The sequence below is a fragment of the Emys orbicularis genome, chromosome 25, assembly GCF_028017835.1.
Source record: "Emys orbicularis isolate rEmyOrb1 chromosome 25, rEmyOrb1.hap1, whole genome shotgun sequence".
Lineage (NCBI taxonomy): Eukaryota > Metazoa > Chordata > Testudines > Emydidae > Emys > Emys orbicularis.
Genome location: NC_088707.1, coordinates 4,681,099 through 4,701,760, shown reverse-complemented (window position 1 = coordinate 4,701,760; position 20,662 = coordinate 4,681,099). Strand labels below are relative to the sequence as shown.

Here is a 20,662-nt window from a genome sequence, read left to right as displayed (position 1 = left end):
TCTATTATGCTGACCAATATTGTCCCATTGTTACCTTGTACTCCCCCATTAGACGGTCTTGTCTCTTGACTTACACTTAGATTGTAGAGCAGGGGTAGGCAACCTATGGCATGCGTGCCGAAGGCGGCACGTGAGCTGATTTTCAGTGACACTCACACTGCCCGGGTCCTCGCCACCGGTCCGGGGGGCTCTGCATTTTAATTTAATTTTAAATGAAGCTTCTTAAACATTTAAAAAACCTTATTTACGTTACATCCAACAATAGTTTAGTTATATATTATAGACTTATAGAAAGAGACCTTCTAAAAATGTTAAACTGTATGACTGGCATGCGAAACCTTAAATTAGAGTGAATAAACGAAGACTCGGCACACCACTTCTGAAAGGCTGCCGACCCCTATTGTAGAGAGACAAGGTGGGTGAGGTGATATCTTGTATTGGACAAGGTGGGTGAGGTCATATCTTGTGTTGGTGAAAGAGACAAGCTTTTGAGCGCCACAGAGCTCTTCAGGTCTGGGAAAGGTTCTCTCTTGCAGCATGTGTTAACTCCTTATGCTTAACCATCCTGTGTTCAGCTGTGACACTCTGGGTACCTTTCCCAGACCAGAAGAGGAGCTCGGTGTGGTTCGCACGCTTGTCTCTCTCACCAATAGAAGTTGGTCCAATACAAGGTAGGACGTCACCCACCTTGTCTCTCTCCTATCCTGGGACTGACCACTTAGATTGTCAACGCTCTGGGGTGGGGAGGGGACTGTCTTTCTGTTCTGTATTTGTACACCACCTAGCGCAACGGGGTTCTGCTTCATCACTGCGGCTCCCAGGACTGACAATACAAATAATAATGAATAATCGGTGGCTCACAGTCTGTAGAAGTTATGCCACTGCTATCCGTGGGTTCAGACTCTGATCTCCCTCCCCCCCCCCCAGCACACACACACCTCTTCACACACTCCCAAGCTGTACCACTCGGCTGGTGGAACTCACCATGAAGGAAACACCCTCTTTTGTGTGTGAGGGGGACAAATCCGGTCTCAGTCTTCATTCAGTCCTGGGTTTCTTCCCCTGCATGCACCCCCAGGGATTCTTAACTGCATCCAGGAGGAACTGCTGACTGGGGCAATAAACCAGGAGCATTCTGGGTTCACTCAACACTGGGATTCCCTCTTCTTGCTCCGTCACCAGGAAAGGAAAGGTCTCTGCTGGAGTCTTGTAGTTAAGGCACTGGACTGGGACCCAGGAGGTCTGGGCTCGATTCCTGTGACTCCCAGCGCGACCTTGGCCAAGTTACTTAATCTCTCTGTGCACATCTGTGAAACGGGGATATTAAGCCTTCCTTTCTCCCTGCCCTTTGGCTGCCTGGCCTATTGAGGCTGTAAGAGACACTCCCTGCTGGATAAACTACCGTGGGGTTTGGATCTCGACGGGAACCTCTAAGGCACTGACCATATCCCCTGGGTGTTTCTCAGGCTATGTGTCCACACTAGGAACTAGATGGGTGATTCCCTACCTCGTGTTCACGTCCTCCTGCTAGCTCAGTGAGAGAAGTACAAACCTGCCTGAAACCGGGGGGGGGGGGGTTGTCCTGGACCCGGCTCGCAGTGCTCCCGTGGTTACACTGCTGTTTAGACTCACTAGCTCGATGTACGGAGCAGGGGACTCACTGCCCTCGCTCGTAGTGTAGACAGTGCCTTAGGCAACGACAATGTGAAAATGGCAGCGCCAGGGTCAAATCAAGAGGGTCCCCAACACACCTGTACTCTGCTCCAGGGCTCTGTGGCCTCATCTCCGCTCCTGCCCAGGTACTAGACAATGGGAGTCAAAACGCACCTGCCCGGCGCTGAGTTTTGTCACCACACAAGACAGACGGCGAGGCTAACCGCACAGAAATCAGATTCCAGTCCATGTCAGGAGCGGCTAGATAAATAACAACACCACCTTGTTGAAACCCGGGAGCTGATAACCTGAAAACTCACTGGCTTGAAGGCTGCAATCATGTGTAGTGACAGCAGGACGAGGGGAGTAGGATAATGAATGGACACGCCGCGTTTCAAACGCACCCCGCATAGGAAGGCAGAGCCTTATCGGCGCGGCGGGGAGAGAGGGTGCGTTTGTCCTTGTCCACAGGAGAAAGGGGGCTTGGTGTGGGCAGCTGATCAACGGAGAGAAAGGGACCTGCCAGGGCTCAGACTGAGAGAGGGAAGCACGTTATCGTGCGAAGGTGAGGGCCAGTGGGTATCCATCTGGGGTGGAGGGGAACCCGCCTGTTCACCTATCATTCTGAAAGGAAACTAGGGGTAGCCTTGTTAACCTTCTGCCTTCAAAAATCATGAACCCCCCCCCCCCCAACAAATAATCATGAGATTGCCTTGAAAATCTTGAGATTTAAAAAAAAAAAACTTGGTTCTTTTTATTTCCAGCGATGCTTAAGGGGCAGTGTTGCCCAGTGGACTGAACAATGGACAGACAGCCGGGAGACCAAGATCCTAATCCCAGCTCTACCACTGTGGACAAGTCATTTCTTTTCTTTGGGCCTCAGTTTCCCCATCCATAAGGCAGAAATCATGATACTGACTTGCTTGGAGATCTGGGCAGGGAACGTGCTAGATAAGAGAGGTGCTACTGTAAGAGCTAGTGTGAACAGTCTCCAGAAGTAGTAGATGGAAGGGACTTTGGGCCACATAAGTTATAGCAGAGCACAGAGGTGCCTTCCCTATCCCGCGCTGACACCTACTGCCATGGGTGAGTATGCTAGCCCCAGCCCAGAAGACAGCAGGCTGGTGCTCTAGGACTATTCCGAGGGATGAAGCTAATGGGAGAGGCTCGTGCTCAGCCCATCTCAGGATCTGGCCCTGTGTTTGCAACACGGGGAAATGGGATGTATGGACACTACCTGCCTGCTGCACTGTTTGACCTTATAGATCATCTTCACCTGGCAAGGTGTGGGCTGAAACGTCGGGACGCGGTAACCAAGCCCTGCCTCTAGAAACTGCTCCCCATATCGCTCCCACAGAAGAGAGGCCATGAATAGACAGGGAGCCCCAGAGAGGCGGCGTGCACCCTGTATCACGTTGCTGAACAGAAACCAGGATCTGCACTGAGCATCACCTCGAACCCACCTTGTGCAGGTCCCATGGTGAAGATGCAAGGCTGGAGATCTGGCTTCAATTCCCAGAGCTCTGCTACAGACATACCGCATGACCTTGGGCAAGTCACTGCATATCTGCCTCTGCTCCCTTAGCTGTAAAATGAGGAAGATCCTTACCCGCTTGGGAGGCTTACTTCGTTATTGTTTCTGGAGCACTTTGAGCTGCTCAGATTGGAGGGAATGCTTCATCGTTTTATGGCAGGCTCCAGTAGAGGTTTGGGATAGGATCTGTTGGCGTTCTGTGTAACCCACAATATATTTCCTTACATAAAAACAGCCACACCGGGACAGACCAAAGGGCCATCTAGCCCAGTGTCCTGTCTTCCGCCAGTGGCCAATGCCAGGTGCCCCAGAGGGAATGAACAGAACAGGGAATCATCCAGTGATCAGGAAGTAGGAAGTGTGTACCAAACTTAGAACTCACAAACATTCTCGATACTACTGGAAGAAAGTGCATGATCAAGACCATGCATGCTGAGAAGTGCACCTCTGCCCAATCATCTTGGAAGTGGTGTAGAATTAATTATGGGCTGCAGATCCTACAGGCAGCATAGGGTTTAAATGCTAATCTGTGAAGGATATAATTAGCCTATATAGAATCTCTTAACACTGCTTTGAGACTGGATTTTCGCCAGTCATCTGGTGTGTTAATGTGTTTCAAGTGGATCATCTATTTAATTCAGAATGTAATGTCCTAGGGACAAAGACCATGCCTTCCTCAGTGTTCGTACAGCACCAAGGAACCTGATGATGTAAAATAAATAGACCCAATCTAGAGAGGGAAGTGTTAAAAGGGTTTTCTAAGTCGTAAATCAACTGATCACCTCTGCGCCTGCAGAAATCAAACAAGGGATGCCGGCCATATCGAAGGAATGACAGGCACGTGTCTGGAGCCATGATCGCTGCAGCAACGGAGGGGAAGGCGAAGGGTACCAGGAAGAGAGCAAGGCTGTATCTGGGCGGGCTGATGGCAGGCTGGACTCGCCTTTCAGGATGAGATGTGTGTAAAGCCGGGAGAGCGGCCAGATGGATCGGGCCTTGGAAACGACACTGGTGTCTAACAAGCTGACCCGCCCACCCTTGGACTGAAATACTGGAGCAATGGCAGTGCTAGTCCTGTGCAAACTGGTGGCAAGAAGCCCGGGGGAGAGACTCAGCCGTCTGCATTCACACTATGTTCTTAAAGGACTTGGAAGGGGAAAATATCTCCTTTCCAGGCGTGGCTTTGTTTTAGGGGGAGGGCGGGGATGAGAAATCTCCCCAACCCTTCACTCCACCAGCCTGACTGCAACCAGCTTGGGAGCTAGGATTGAAAGCATCTTCCCGCTCCCAGCAGACACTCAGCAAGTGCGTGCAGGCCTGGCGTTCAGGGCACACTCTACCCTGCTCTTCAGCCCAGACACCCTACCGGGGAGATTTTCAAAGAGCCGCGGAGGAGTTTTTAGCCAGAAGCTCCCCGACAGCTTTAACAGGGAGCCCTGCTGCTAAAGCCCCCCTGCGTGTAGCACTTTGAACATGCAGGGACGGGTCCTCCGCTGGAATAAATCAGCGCCACTCCATTGCCGTCGGCTGGGCTGGGCCGATCCACGGCAGCTGAGGATCTGGCTCGCAATCATTGAGTCAGAGCATCATAGAACAGACGGGAGGAAGGAGGGGGGGGAAGTGGAACAGGTGCACGGGTTGGAACACAATCGCTCCGGAGGTAAAAGAGAGACAGTTTATTCTAGTCACTTCCCGGGACACAGACAAAAGAGGCACTTAGCCACCGGGCGAGGTGACCTCCCAACCGCTCTGGGAAGCAAGCGCACACCGTGGAGTTATTTCCCCAGTTATAAATGACCAGGATTTCCACCAGGCAGCTAGGCAAGACTTCAGTGTTTTGGCCTCTGTTCTATAAACCGACACAAATCACCAGCTCTTGGAAATGAAAAGTGGGCTGGGTCTGTGGGGTCCGATGGCAGGGACCCTCCTGATCAGGGGCGTCTCTAGTAAGGGGGAAACCCTGGATTAATACACTATAGAAGCATCGATACACTCAATATAAAAGGAAGCATAGGCTGCTGGCTAGACCACTGGGCTCTGTGCCTGGCGCTGGTGCGTGGCCTGGAGGCAGGCATCTGTCTTCTCTGTGTCTCTGTTTTCTCCTGCCAGCCTTTGGGGCAAGGACTGTCTCTCGCTGCGTCTGGACAGCGCCTAGCGCAACGGGGAGCCCTGTTCTCAGCTCGGATAATCTTTACCCTGGGTTTATTGACTCTCTGACCTTGGGGGTTTAATGCTCTTGGAGTCACTAAGGGCTTGATTTGTCCCAAGGGCACCTCACAGCTCCATCAGCTGGAGCTGGGAGCGCTCAGCACCTCTGGAACAGTCCGGGGAGCCTGGCCTCCGCGGCTGCTGAAGGATCCTGAGCTGTCCCCATCCTCCAGGCGTCCCAGCTCTCGCCAGGCTCTGCTCCGGCACTGATCTTTCGGGCTTACTCTGCTTTAAATCAAAGCTCTGTTAGCTACAGTATTATTACCGCTGCCGAAAACGGTAACTAAATGCCATTTCCCCACCGCTCCATTTATATTTCTGCGCTCTTTACCCATTTATAAGCCACGGGAGGGAGCAATTGAAGGCATCTGAGCGAGATGCTTAAATTAACAATTTACAAATAGCTTAATTGAGGTTCCGGCCTCTCTCTTCCTGCTAATAATGGCGAGTTGTTCCCATGTATTGGGTTTTGTGATGTGAATTACAGGCCCTGGACCACGATAAGGGCTTCAATTCCTAATCACAGGCTGGGGCAGCCCTCACTTAAGTCAAGAATGGCTGGCGAGAGAAGGCTTGTGTGTACAGAGGAGTATGGCGGGGGCTACGAGACAGCTGGGCTAGCACCATGGGTGGCTGATAAATGCCCCCTGTGCGGTGACCTGAAACAAACCAAACATGCACAGATCTGAAGCCACTGGCCAAAGGGAGCTTTTCTCATACGGCTCCTCAGTGAGGGGAGTGTGGGAGCCAAAGGCCAAATTTTCAGCGGGTGGAAATCGGAAGTGCCTGGAGCTACACTGCTTTACACCCACTGAGAACCCGGCTGTGTGCGCGGGGTGGGTAGTGCAGGGACTCAGGACTCCTGGGTTCTATTCCCAGCTGCCTCGTTGTGAGCCCTTGGGCATGTCCCCGCTCCGGCAGGATTTCCAGCCCTGGGCTCGCACTGCTCCCCCCAGAGGCCCGGGTCAGTGGGAGCAGAGTCAGCCAATGTCGAGTGCTTCTTAAATCCTCTCCCTCATGTCCGTTTCCCCCCCACGTGCAAAATCAGGATGACCGGGTGAGAGGTGGTAAAACTTCAGTCCTGTCATCATCATTATTATTAACTGTAGCTTCCTCACCACCTCCTCACGGAGTGCTGGGACCCCCAGCTCCAAGGACAGGGGGGAAAGACAAGCAACGCCTCCGGGGATCAAGGATTTCCCCAGGAGAGGCTGGTCTCCTAGACCCACCAGCTGTCCACTAAGAACAGGGATGAGCCACCCAGAAGCCCGGGAGTGAGGGAGAGGCAGAGACCGGGCTGCCATTTCAGACAAAGCCTAGCGACCGTCCGATGCATCTATTGCACCTCACCTGGCAAGGGGGCTAGTTCAATAGAACATCCCATTTGCCACCTGTGAGCCCCCAGACATACATTGGGGTTTCTCTCTATTGCAGTGGTGGCGCCGCCCCCATGGGGGTGACTCTATGCACTAACCACCAGGTGCCTTCCCCTAATGTGTGTGTATGGGGGGGGGGTGTCAGCCACTGGGGGTTCAATTCCACGCACAGTTTTCCTGCGGCTAAACCTGACCCTGGCAGTCAAGGGCACCAGTGTCTGCATCAAGCTACTCAGCGCTCAGTCTAATTCCGGCGCATCAGACAGTAATTATAGATACATCAACAGCACTGACAGATTTGAAGCTCATCAGCCCTGCACCTGTCAATGTACAATTGCAGACACTTCTGAATATGGAACGGAGGGGGGAGGGGGCTCCTCTCTGATCCTACCCCCCCACCCCCCACCGCAGCCCTTCTATGTTTTGCAACTGCTCACTCTGCTGCTCTGATCCCGGGCTCCGGTGTAACCCAGGGTGTGGTCTCAGCTCCCTGCCGAAGACAAAAGGAGATGCAGCCCCCCCCCCCCCCCCCCCGCTGCGGGTTACCCCAGCACTCTGAGTAACACGCATTTAGAGATGCATTTCCCAGCCCTAATGTCTGGTTTTATTTTTTTTATTTTTTTTTGCCCCCTTCTTGTCCACACATGCTCGACTGCACCAGTGGCCTTGTGGTTAAAGCCCCGGCCTGGGGCTCAGGAAAACGGGGTTCCATTTCCCAGCTCTGCCATGGACTTCCCATGTGGCACGGGGCAAGTCCCTCGTTGCGCCTTAGTTCCCCATCAGTAAAGTGAGAGTAACGATACTTCCCTACCTCAGATAATCCAGGGCTGGGGGACCCTGGGTACTAGCAAATTCCTAGCTAGGGCCATGTGGCAAGGAGACCGGCACATCCAGGGGAACCCCCTAAAACCAGCACAATCTAGAACTGAAGGAAGCACGGCTGCTTTCTAAGCTCAAATGAAAACTCAAATTCCTCCAAAGAGAGCATCCTTTCCTCCCCCCTGTAAGTCTGGTCTCCCTTTTGATAAACAACAACCCAGCCCTCTCCCTGCATCACCTCTCAGCGCCTGCGATGCCCACGGCCCGACCGGCCTGTCAGATGCCCTAGGTGATGTCAGCAACCAGGAGAGCGAAACGACCTCGAGCGGACGAGCGCTGTCACAACCTCGGGACGCATTTGGGTGCCAGAACGCTTAGCTGCTTTGTCACTTAGAAGACACAGGTGGGACACGTGCCGTGCTCACGGCCAGTGCTCCTTCCCTGGCAGGGAGGGGGGAGAGGAAAAGCACCGCCCGCTTCGATCTCTGCCCAGGCGGTGCAAACGCTGGGCCTGCTTAGCCTGCCTGGAATGCAACCCCCACCCGGCTGGTTCGCTCTGACTCCCCTTCACCGGAGTGGCAAGGGCCCTACATATCTCTCATTAGAGGAAACGGATCCTGGACGTGGCCTGAAGCTGCCTAGACAATGTGTCAGCAGGATGAGCAGCACAGAGCACAGGTCGCCAGGCGTCAGCCGGTGAACGCCCGAGCTGTCCAGCTGAAAGCGCAAAGAGCAGTCTATGGAAGAGGGGCCGCTAAGCAGGCTAGGGGAGTTGGGGAGAGGAGGAGAGATCCTTTCAATCCAGCCTACAGTCAGCTCTAGTGTTACAGACCAGGGGTCTGGGAGTAGGCAGCGTGCCCAAAATCCATAGGTGTAGTTTGACTTCTATATTTTGGGGGAGCAGCTCCAGTCAAGCCAGTGGGGCTGCACATCGGGGGGCAAATTCCACACCTGCCCGAGGCTTGCAGTTGGGGGTAATACCCCGCATCCCCCTTCTGGCTCCCCCCCCCCTCAAACTACACCCATGCCAAAAGCATGGCCGTGGTGAAAGATACACTGTACGTGAAGTGGGAAAAGCCCTTGGGAATCTAACCCACAACGTGGAAGGCCTGATTCCCCATCGTCCTGCACCTCGTGTAACCATGGACAGCAGTGCAAAGCAGGTGTGAAACACGAGCAGGTCAGAAGGGGAGCGTCTCACAGCCACTCGCAGTTCTGAGTTCTAATCCCTCATGGAGCCCCCACCTGCGCCGTTCCGGTCACCCCTCCATGCTCACCTGGGGTCTGGTCACAGCGAGCTTCGGAACCGGCTGCCTTGGCGTTTCCCGTCATGTCCGGCCACAGGAATCTGGAACCCGCCCCAGCCCCAGGTTCTGGATGTGATCCAGCAACACCGTCTCTCTCTGCTTTGGAGAGGCGCTTATAAGGAAAGAGACCCTCCCCGAGGTTGCCGGAAAGGTGACAGTCACGGCGCAGCCAGCTGGAAAAGAGCAAGCTCACCACTCTTCTAGTCTGCCGGTGGTCCAGCGCCAACGCCCAGTCCTCTGGCTGTCGGTCGTGTGGCCACACCTCCGCTGACCCCAGTTCAGCCACTTCATCCAATGGCTAACTTCTACTCGGCCAGTCCCAGGGCTAACCTCACCACAAGCTCTCATCCTCCTGGGGAGGAGGGATAGCTCAGTGGTTTGAGCATTGGCCTGTTAAACCCAGGGTTGTGAGTTCAATCCTTGAGGGGGCCACTTAGGGATCTGGGGCAAAATCAGTACTTGGTCCTGCTAGTGAAGGCAGGGAGCTGGACTCGATGACCTTTCAAGTTCCCTTCCAGTTCTAGGAGATAGGATATCTCTATATATTTATATTTATCCTCTTCCTCCACCTAAAAGAGGCGCGTGACCCCCAGGACACACTCCCTGAACTCCCCAGGGGACGATCCGGGACGGCGTGGGGTTTGTGTTATGCTTAGAGTCACAGCCAAGAGTCTAGAGAAGCCAATTAAAAACAACACCTGAGGCTCCAGTCAAGATTTCTACAGTACTTTGGGCTGGCTGTCCTGTATCCTGCGGCGCCCCTCCTCTGACCAGCTTGGCATTCTATTGCAATTTACCACCGGAAATTCATTCTTCCCCGATCAGACAGATAAGCACACACACGCCTCGGGTGGAGTCCGAGGGGCACCTCACTCACACAAACAGCAGAGCAGAATTTAGCTCCAGTTCTTCCTTTGAAAGGACACGGCTTTATTTGACTGCATTACACATGGGCCACAGAGGCCTGCGAAAAGCAGGATCCTGAAACCCCTATTCTCCCAAACGATTTCTAGGCCATCCCCCCGCCTAATGCTGAATGCTGTTATCCCCATTCCGCAGATAGGGAAATAATGCACAGCGGGGCTAAGTGACTTGCCCAAGGTCACGCAAGGCATCTGGGGCAAACCAGGAACTTGAAGCCAGGTCCACCCGAGCCCTAGGCTAGTGCTCCAACCACTGGGCCGTCCTAGTTTAAATTGATGCTGGCCATCACTGCTCAACCACTGTTGTATGTAACGTACTGGAGCTGGGTGTGAATAACCATCACTCCAGATTTACACCAGCTGGGGATCTGGCCCAATGCACCTAGAGTCACTGCATTTCTTTTAGTAACACGCGAGGCGAGGCCTGCCTGGCTGCCCGCAATGCAATGAGGGAAGGGACGACAGACGACAGGAGTTGGTCCCAGCGGGACGCTACAGTTTGCTTAGACCACATCAGGAAGGAGAGGAGGAGGGAGGCTAGGCCGGCTTGTTGTTGGTTTGTTGATTTTTTTTTTCTTTGTTGGGAAAATGGTAATTTTAATTAAAAGGCAAACGAGCGCTCTGGAAATTGACTTGAAGCACGGAGTTATTAAGAAGCTGTTGATGCTGTGAATTATTCCTCCTTGGGTCGCCCGCCGGGGGAGGGCGATTAGATGGGATCAGCTGCATTAATGTCCCATTTCTGTGCACGCAGGGAAAGGAAAGGGCTGGGGCAGAATCCCTGAGCAGTTCAGGCCGGAGGACGGGCCCCACACATGCTCACAGCACCTTGGGGAAAAGGGGAACTCCTGTCCCACGGCCTCAGCATCATTACTTGGCACAGCTCCAGGCCCAGCCACCCCGGGGCCTCCAAACACTTTGCCAACGGGACTCAGCAAAGCTTTCCACCGTCCACTGGGAACCTGAGACCCATCGGGCAGCTGGCTACCTTGGGTCAAACAACAAGTTAGGGACCAGAACCTAGCTCCTAAGGCCAGCTGGCCTGATCACAGAGCCTGACCTCCTGCGACACACAGACCAGAGGACTTCCCTGAATTCATTCCGGTTTGAACCAGAGCATCTCCCTTCGAAAACCAGCCCACCTTCATTTAAAAATGGCCAGTGATGGAGAACCCACCCCGCCCCACTGGCACAAGTCGTTCCAATGTCCAATGCCTCTTGTTTCCAGTCTGAATTTGTCTAGCTTCAACTTCCAGCCATAAGGCCTGCTTTCCTAGCCTTCAATCACTGGCTTCCAGCGTGCGACTTTAACCCTTCCAGTGCCGATCCTCAGCAGTCTCCGAAGGCCATCCAAACAATCTCATAACTCTCCCCTGCTCTTTCATGTTCTGCAGACCGGTCGAAGGTGCCCAACGAGGCTGGCTGGCCCTGACTGTGGACACTGACCCTCTCAGGTCAGCGTCCCAATGAGGCAGCGGTTTAAGGGTACCCAGCCATGCTGCACAACCGCGGAGGGCAGGGAATTAAAGAAACTGCACTGGGAATCTAAAGTCCTTAATGGGAACATTCCCAGAGTTAAAACGTGGTTAATGCCCCGGCCCTTATGAAAGTAATAGGAGGGGTAAACGTTTCAGAAGCCTCTCCGTCAAGCACCCCTGGGGAAATGAGAAAGTCGGTGTCTGTGCCTTAAAGTCTGTGACTCTATTAATCAATTATTTGTCCTGCAATAGCGCCTAGAAGTGCCAATCCTGGAGCAGGGCTGCCCCGCGCTTGGCGCTGTACAAACACAGAACAAAAAGACAGTCCCTTCCTATGGAGCTTACAGTCGGTATACAACAAGAGATGGACACACACAGACAGGGGAGTGGAAGGAAACAAGGAGACAATGCTAGTCAGCAGGATAAGCCATGTACACCAGCGGCCTAACCACTGTCCAGGGTTAGTAGCCATCACAGCAAAGGAGGGACTGATGCTGATACGATTTGTGCTGTGTTAGTGCCCACACGCTCAGATGGAGACTGAAGCTCCATTATGTCGGGCGCTGTACTGAGACAGGCCAGACAGACGAAGGAAGGATTATTATGATCTGTGCTGTACAGATGGGGAAACTGAGGCACAGAGCAATTAAGTGACTCACCCAAGGTTACACAGGGTGTCTGTGGCAGAGCTGGGAACTGACCCAAGGTCTCTTAAGATGCTTTCACCACACGGTCATCCTAGCCATTCACACAGATCTCATCATTATCCACAAGCACAACCAGCCAAGTGGGGTCAGAGTAAGACCTCGTCCCATACACCACTGCTCACATTAGCCTCCACCAGGGCCGGCTCCAGGCATCAGCCTGGCAAGCAGGTGCTTGGGGCGGCCGCTCCGGAGAGGGGTGGCACGTCCAGCTATTCGGCGGACGGTCCCTCACTCCCGCTCGGAGCGAAGGACCTCCCACTGAATTGCCGCCGCAGATCGCGATCGCGGCTTTTTTTTTTTTTTTTGGCTGCTTGGGGCGGCCAAAACCCTGGAGCCGGCCCTGGCCTCCACTGAAGGACTGGGCCACCTAGCAAGCACCATGGGCTGCCAGTGGTATCAGCTATGCTGCTGTGAAGCTACCGGAGCCCTTCACCCGGGCTCCTGGATTGGGATTTGAGCGTGGTGCAATCAGCTCTAGCCAATTACTCATCCCGGCCAAAAGGAGGATCTGCCTTGGACGAGAACAACATGAGCGCCATAAAAAAAAGACAGTGAATTTAGCCAAGGGGGCTGCCTCCTAAATGGGAGACGAAGCCACACAAATCAGGTGGCTTTTAATTATTGAAATTGTTAACGAGCTGCTGGGATGAAGGGAAGCAAGCAGTGGAATTTTTGCCCCCGGCTTCCCTTTCCACTGCACTTGCCACCCATGACCAGCCCAGGGCACTCTCAGCTTGCCAGCTGCTGCTGACTGCCAGATCTAGGCATCTGCTCCGCCAGCGGTCTGGGGCCAGGTAAGCAGCTGATGAGGCTCTTTGGAAAGAGGCAGATACACGCCCTGCGGCAGGGCTGTTAGAAAAACATAGCAGGTCTTTTCCCCTGTCTCTTTGAAGTACAGGCTGACAGGGCTTCTTAGCAAGGGTGCTGTGAGCTGGTCAGCACATGGCTTGGTTGGAAAGCGACTTGTTTTCCACCGCGCATTTGGCGGGTGGGTTTTTCATTTGGCTTCTCAGGTGGTTGGAGAAAGTGGGGTGGGTTTGTTCAGCCTCCTCGCGTCCACAACGCAGCCGGTGGGCACGCAGGGTTGGCCCAGCCTCTGGGCAGGACGGTGGGTTACAGCACGGGGACGTGTCACGCCCAAGGGAAGAGACACTGAGCCAATGCGTCGATTGGATTATTATTATTAGGTGTATTACGGTAATATGCAAGGTGTGTCCACACTGCATTATAAAGCCAGGTCTAGGGGACCCGGGCTTGGGGGCTCCGTGTTTCTAAAGCTTGTAAACCCAGGTTTACAGTTGCTGGACCCGGGTTTCACAGCCACACTGATGTGTCCATGCTGCACTGCGCAGAACGTCTGACTCAGGCCTGCGTCCACACTGCAAAATGACAGGGCTTGGAGCCGAGTCTCAGCAGGGCTTGGGTTTGAGCCTCCCCCTAGCAGGGTCCTAGGACCCTTGTCCTGAGTGCTCGCTGACCTGAGTCAGCCTGACTTGTGTGTGGATGGAAACGGGGCTTGGGCTCAAACCTTAGTGTGCCAGGCAGACAGACCCCTAGGATATGTCTACACTGGAGAAAAAAAAATAATGCAGCAGGGAGTCTCAGAGCCTGGGTCAACTGACTCCAGCTCGCGTTATGGGGCTACAAATAGCTACGCAGATGTTCCTGCTCGGGCTGCAGCCTGACCCGCCCCCCTTGCTGAGTTTCACAGCCCGGGCTCCAGCCTGCACGGGAACCTCGACACGGCTACTTTTAGCCCCGTAGCACGAGCTCCGTGAGCCTGAGCCAGTTGACCCGGCTCTGGGACTCGCCGCTGCGGGGAGGGGAGGGATTGGCAGTGCAGCCGTACCCCTGGAGACCCCAACTGAGCTCAGGGCCTAGTTGTGCTGGGCGCAGCACAGACACAGTGGGCGTGATCCGTGCCCCAGGGAGCTCAGAGTATAAATAGACAGGAGAGGGCTGGTGACGGTTGACTGGTTTCAGGGAAGGGAAATCAACTCCGCACCTAAATCCTCTTAAGGGCCTTTCTTTGGGGCGTTGCTTATTGTCCCGCTGCTCACAATCCTCAGAGGCCTCCCTGCCTCAGCCTGGGGCCAAAGGACACATTCTTCCCCTGTTTGCCTGATTACCCCCTCTCCTCCTTATATATGCATGTGATAGGCCGTGGTTGCTTCTTAACCCTTTCCAGGCTGCTGCGTTGACCTCGTCACAGGTGGGAGAAAAGAAGGACGATTATTCCCCTTTAATGGTGGTGGGAACTGAAGCCTAGTGACTTATGGGAGGGGATGTTTCAAAAGACCCATAATCAGCTCCAGCTATTTGAATACTGGCCCAAATTTCACAGTAGGAACCTGCTAGGGGCTGAGTTCGTCTGAAAATCCAGCCCTCATGGCCTTGCCCAAAGTGTGTGCGACCCAAGGACCCCTGGATGCCAACTGGCGCAGGGCGCAGGAGTACAGGGGTCATTTATGGTCTCTACTGAAAGTCTGCGTCACACGAGACCTATGTACGGAAAATATGGGAGGATTTACGGACACATACTAAAAAGCATGTTCTCTAAGTCTGTAGCTAACAGCAGGTCACTCAAATTAAGTTTGCAGATGATACCAAACTGGGAGGGATTGCAACTGCTTTGGAGGACAGGGTCATAATTCAAAATGATCTGGACAAATTGGAGAAATGGTCTGAGTTAAACAGGATGAAGTTTAACAAAGACAAATGCAAAGTGCTCCACTTAGGAAGAAAAAATCAGTTTCACACATACAGAATGGGAAGAGACTGTCTAGGAAGGAGTATGGCAGAAAGGGATCTAGGGGTTATAGTGGACCACAAGCTAAATGAGTCAACAGTGTGATGCTGTTGCAAAAAAAGCAAACATGATTCTGGGATGTATTAACAGGTGTGTTGTGAGCAAGACACGAGAAGTCATTCTTCCGCTCTACTCTGCTCTGGTTAGGCCTCAGCTGGAGTATTGTGTCCAGTTTTGGGCACCGCATTTCAAGAAAGATGTGGAGAAATTGGAAAGGGTCCAGAGAAGAGCAACAAGAATGATTAAAGGTCTTGAGAACATGACCTATGAAGGAAGACTGAAAGAATTGGGTTTGTTTAGTTTGGAAAAGAGAAGACTGAGAGGGGACATGATAGCAGTTTTCAGGTATCTAAAAGGGTGTCATAAGGAGGAGGGAGAAAACTTGTTCACCTTAGCCTCTGAGGATAGAACAAGAAGCAATGGGCTTAAACTGCAGCAAGGGAGGTCTAGGTTGGACATTAGGAAAAAGTTCCTAACTGTCAGGGTGGTTAAACACTGGAATAAATTGCCTAGGGAGGTTGTGGAATCTCCATCTCTGGAGATATTTAAGAGTAGGTTAGATAAATGTCTATCAGGGATGGTCTAGACAGTATTTGGTCCTGCCATGCGGGCAGGGGACTGGACTCGATGACCTCTCGAGGTCCCTTCCAGTCCTAGAATCTATGAATCTATGAATCTATAAAGGTAGAAAATCTTGAGACAAACACCTCCAGGCAGGGGCTGGGAGATGCTTCTCTCCCTGGAGGACCATTGGGTACCGTGGTGTCTGGGAGCATTCTGAGCCAAGAGCTGGTGGAGCCTTCCGAAGGGTATGAACAGGACAAGAGAAACATCCGTGAAGGGAACGACCCTCTTTCCAGGTGAGCATCAAAGGTCTGGTGTGGTATGTCTGGAGGTGCAGAAAGACACCCTGGCACCCTTCCACACATGAAGACAAGCTGCCAGCGGGCTTGGTCTTAGGAAAGGGAGATCTCAGCCAACTTGGCTGAAAATGCCGGGAAAGGGACTTGGGATAAGTGGTCTTGCAGGAGGTGGGGGAATGCCTTGTGAGGTAGAAAGCACGTTACGGTTTTTGTGTCTGGAGCTATTTGTTTCCAATATTCTTAACGTCTATCGCCCGAATGGCAGGATAGACGTATTCCTGTCATCACTGGGTAGATATATGCAAGTGCTGGGTGCTAAGTGGAGTGGAGATTCCGAGCTCCATCTTTCAAGCTGGGGTGAACGATGCCTTTGGGCGTAGGGAGTCTGAGAGCTCTGGGAGTGTAGAGTGGAACAGGGGCTGGGAGCTCCAGAGGGGTGGTTGGAGGACTCGGAGGTCGGCGTGTGCCTATCACTGACCAGTACATGGTGAGGAAAGCCTGCAGAGGACTGGCAGGCAGTGCTTGTGGTGCCAAAGGCTGGTGGAGCCGGGAAGCTGATACACAGCCAGCACAGACAAGACTTCCCCACGCCAAGGGCAGGTGGCAGCGAGGTGCCTCCTGACTCAGGGTACTCCCGGGAAGCGTCACAGCCGGGAACTGAAGCTGGACCCCTTCTGGGTCCCAGTCCAATGTCCTAACCGCCAGATCAACCTTCCTTTTGTCTCTCACTGGATTGTTTTCTACATACCCTAAGTATTGACCAGCACATCTTAAAACTCAAAACCCCACAACCCATCAGCACGGCCGCCATGTTTTCAGGGCACATGGAGCATTTTGACAATACGATGACATTTGGTGGCTGTGGGTGGCAATTCTGGGACCTGGGACCAAAGCAGAAGCACTGGGATGAGTGGCAGACCTACACTGGACCAGTTTTAATGCCTGGAAAGGCACGGGACAAGCCTGTCCGAATTGGGATTGACTCTTGCAAGAAACCAACAGGCTCCTACCACCAGGTGCACAGGTTCCAAGATGCAGCCCCAAGGAAACATGCTTGCAACCTGCTCACCAGCTGAGCATCAAGCACGCTAACCTTTCTGAACCAGGCATTTAATTTCATGTACAATTCTGAGACCACAAGCAAGATAAAGCCGAGTTCACAGCCCCCAGCCAGATTCGGACATGGACACCGGGACCAGTCATTCACTGCTCTCCTAACCGGCTAGCCCCACTCACACGTCAGGATAACGGGTTATGTTACAAGTCAACAAGCCGTCTGCACGGACGACACTAAATAGTATCCCACTGTCCTGTTGTCTTGGATGTTCCATCCAGAGGGCAGAGCTGTGGATTAGGGGCCAGTATTGCTTCTGCAACCGCGCACTTGGTCCTTCCTTTCTTTCTTCAATGGCGCCGCAAAGCAAAAACCGACCCCCGCTCTCCATCTCCCACACAGACCCAGGCCAAGCCCAGGCACTGCAACATTTCCAACAGGCCCCCAAACAACTAGCCCCAGCACAGCGGCTAGGTCACATTCACCCCGTCTTACGGATGGGGGGGAATTGAGACGAGAAATTGCCTGAGAAGGTCACACGCTAAGTATGAAGCAAAGCCAACGCCTGCCCTAGACACCAGGCCTGGATTCAGTGGCTCACATGCCATGCCCCCGACCAAGGACTCAGGACAGGGTAAGACCCCAGCCCACAGCCTCCTCTCCAACCTCTCTCCAAGGGTTGGACTCTCCTCCCACTATCTTCATGCAAGGAGGCTTGGCTCCCCCAGCATTTTGCTGGCTTTGTTGGTTGCACCTCCAGTCCTTCCCCACCAGTCACAATCAGGTTCACTGTTATTTGAGCTAGCTACATCCAAGCGAGCTCAGGTATGTCGACACTTGCTGCATCTCTGACTGCCGTGTAGACAGACCCAGTATTGACACTAGTGCAGCTACAGAAGCGGCTAAAACACCTGAGTAAGCAAGGGGTGAAGTCCCTGGCCCCACCGAAGTCAACAGCAAAACTCTCATGGGGACTTCAATAGGGCCAGGATTTTAGCCAAGGCTTTAGTTAAGATAAATACAACAAACGATGACTGCGTAACGATAGCTGGTGTGTGTCATTTCTGGATCTACCCTTGAAGAGAAATGAGGCAAAGGACAAGAAGCTGCGTGAAGAGGGCTGTAGATCTTACCTCCCCCCTTTGCAAACATTCAGAGGGTGAGATCACAGAGATCCCCCCGTTAGAGATTGCAGAAAGCGCAGCAGCACCGCGGGATCGAGGCATGTCTTTTGCCGGCAGACGCAGCAGCACGACGCGATGGATTTGGAGACATTATTATTATTTAAAATCCTAGTCCCTGCTCCTGATTGACAAGAGTCTAATGCAGTTTTCACTTAAATAAAAAAAAAAAAAGTTCAAACTTTTTGCTGTAGCCGTCTCTTTGCAAAGCAAAACACCCAGAACGTTGGAGGCCGACAGACGCCATAGAAATACAATCTATTATTTTGACAGACCCAGCAGGGGTTGCAGCTGAACAGATTCTGGTGAATTTCGCTTTCTTCTGATTTTTGTTGTAAACGCTCCCTGCACTGCACATTGCCACAACTTGGCTAAGGATTCTGCCTCTTCACATGAAGCCAACTGGATCTAGAGGTTTCTCTCTCTCTGTATCCGCTCCGCCTTCCTCCAGAAGATCCCCACACGGAGATCCAGCAGCAGCAATATCGGCCACAGGGTGGGCCAACCAGAACCAGCCCTTGGGACAATTATAGCTGGGAGAACTCAAGACGACATTCCAAGCAGGGACCCGCCACCGACTTGCCCCCTCCACCCGGGAGGGGGGACGCGGTGGCTTTAGTGGAACAGAAATCAAGGCCTATCCCCATAAAATCCCACATTCCAGGCTCTTCCCCCCACATCAACAAGTAACAGGTGCTGGCTTCACATGGCCTTAATATCTGAAAATACTGTTCCAGGGCACCTGCCCTCAGGCTTCCCACGGAGTGTAGCCGAGACCAGGGAAGGGTTTAGCACTGAGTGATTCTGCAACAGTCAGCTGAGAGTTTGGGGGTGGGGAGAGGGAGGTGGAGGTGAAACATTAAACATTCAACAAGAGGGGCGGGGGGGGACACTGCCAGCCCTCCTCCCCCCGACATTTACTAACCTGGTGACTTTAAACAAAGGGAACAGAGTCCTGGCTTCTTTCCACCTGCAACTCGATGGAGCCCTGGTTAAGGACAGGAAAGGAGGAAATTCATGAATGAACACGACCCAGAAGGCAAAGTTTGCCAGGGATGGAGGGGTGTGGAGGATAAATGGATAAATCAGGCTAAACGGAGAGAAAACACAAGAGCAGCAGGAGAAAGGATCCGATACGTAAATAAAATCAGTGAATGACGGGAAGGAGAGAACGACTGTAGTTTTACAGTATTGCGTCTCATGCTCTCAGCTCATCACCGACTACACGTAATGAGGGGGCAAGGACCGCGGCATGCGTATGCACGTACACACCGTACATACGTGGTACCATTCACACGCCCGAGCCCGGGTGGAGAGATCCATTTACCACTGGTCACACAGACACGACTCGCACGTCTGCCAGCTCCCTCCTGTCCACACACAGAAAGCACTGTTCCCTCCCATAGGAAAACACCCACACATGCACACAAACACGCACGCTACAGACAGAGGACCACTACATGAGCCAGGGTTCAGGAGCTCTGCTGGTACATGAACAGCCAGAGAGTCAATGGCCTGCTTTGATCCCTTCACACAGTCACAGCAAGGAGTCACCAAGCAGGCAGTGGGCCCGAAGACACAGCCAGGCCCTTGGAAGAAAGCCAGGAAACTATAAATGGAGCTCTCTGGTACTCAGAAGGGAGAGGTACCAGCCTGGAGACAGAGCTCCCTATGCAGTTACTACAGGGTTGGATCCAGATGACTTCTATTGGAGTTCCTGCTTTTCAATAACCCCCAGTCACACTGTGCCTCTTATTCAAAGCCTGGAGGATCTGAAGGGAAAATAAACCCAAAACACCGGCTTACAGAAAAACTTTGTTGCTGGACCAGATGGCCCACTCCACCTGTGTGTGTGTGTGTGTGTGTGCTTGCGCACAAGCGCTTTGGGGTGTGTGTGTGTGTGTGCTTGCGCACAAGCGCTTTGGGGTGTGTGTGTGTGTGTGTGTGCTTGCGCACAAGCGCTTTGGGGGGTGTGTATGTGTACACACATATATATTGGGGGAGCAAGGTTAGAAAACACAGAACTCTCCATAGGTGAAGAATAAACACCTTTAAAAACGAGGGGCCAGACCCTCACCGGGCATAGCTGCTATGGCTCCACTGAAATCAACAAGGCTACGCTGATTTACACCAGTGGAGGATCTGGCCTCAGATCTTTTTTTTTTGGCAGTGGGAATGGGGGAATCACTGAACCCCCGACTCTGTGGTTATGGCCCAGAAACATGCACACTGGAAGTCAGCGCTTGCTTTTGCAAGAAGCTAATGAAACGGCCACACGCCCTGCCTTACAGAGAGGCCCCAGGGACCAAGTGGCTGCAGATCCACTATTAACACCAGAGTACAGGGGTGAGCAAAAGAAGAACCGGATTGCGAGTAAAACTCCCGGCTATGAGCACGATCCTACGCCCCGACTGCCACATCCCCGGAGGGGAGACTACGAATAAGCCACTGCCACAAAACATACCAGACAATCCCCCACTCCCTCAAGGCCTGGACAAGCTCTGTAATAAATCCTCCAGCTGCCTCTCCCTTGGCTTCCCTATCAGCCCAAGGCTGAGCAGGTCTCTTTCGAAGCAGCAGAGAACTGGCAGGACAGTGATGCTCCGGGAATCTCCACAGCGGTGCCCCAGAAGGCACGGACCATGGAGATGCCCGAGTTGGAGCCTAAACTAGCAGCCTGCATCTGCCTTCCCCACCCTGGGGGTTAACTGTCTGCCCTGGCGCACGCGTGGGGGGAACACAGTCGGAAT

General features: G+C 53.1%; 1 protein-coding gene across 1 annotated transcript in view; it reads right to left on the bottom strand.

Annotated features, from left to right (window-relative positions):
- SRCIN1 (SRC kinase signaling inhibitor 1) overlaps positions 1 to 18,897 on the bottom strand; it is a 157,306-nt gene extending 138,409 nt beyond the window's left edge. The window contains exon 1 of the mRNA XM_065422641.1: positions 18,838 to 18,897. The gene's annotated coding sequence lies outside the window, so the exon portion shown is untranslated. The remainder of the gene's footprint in view (positions 1 to 18,837) is intronic.
- Positions 18,898 to 20,662: the final 1,765 nt, after the last annotated feature.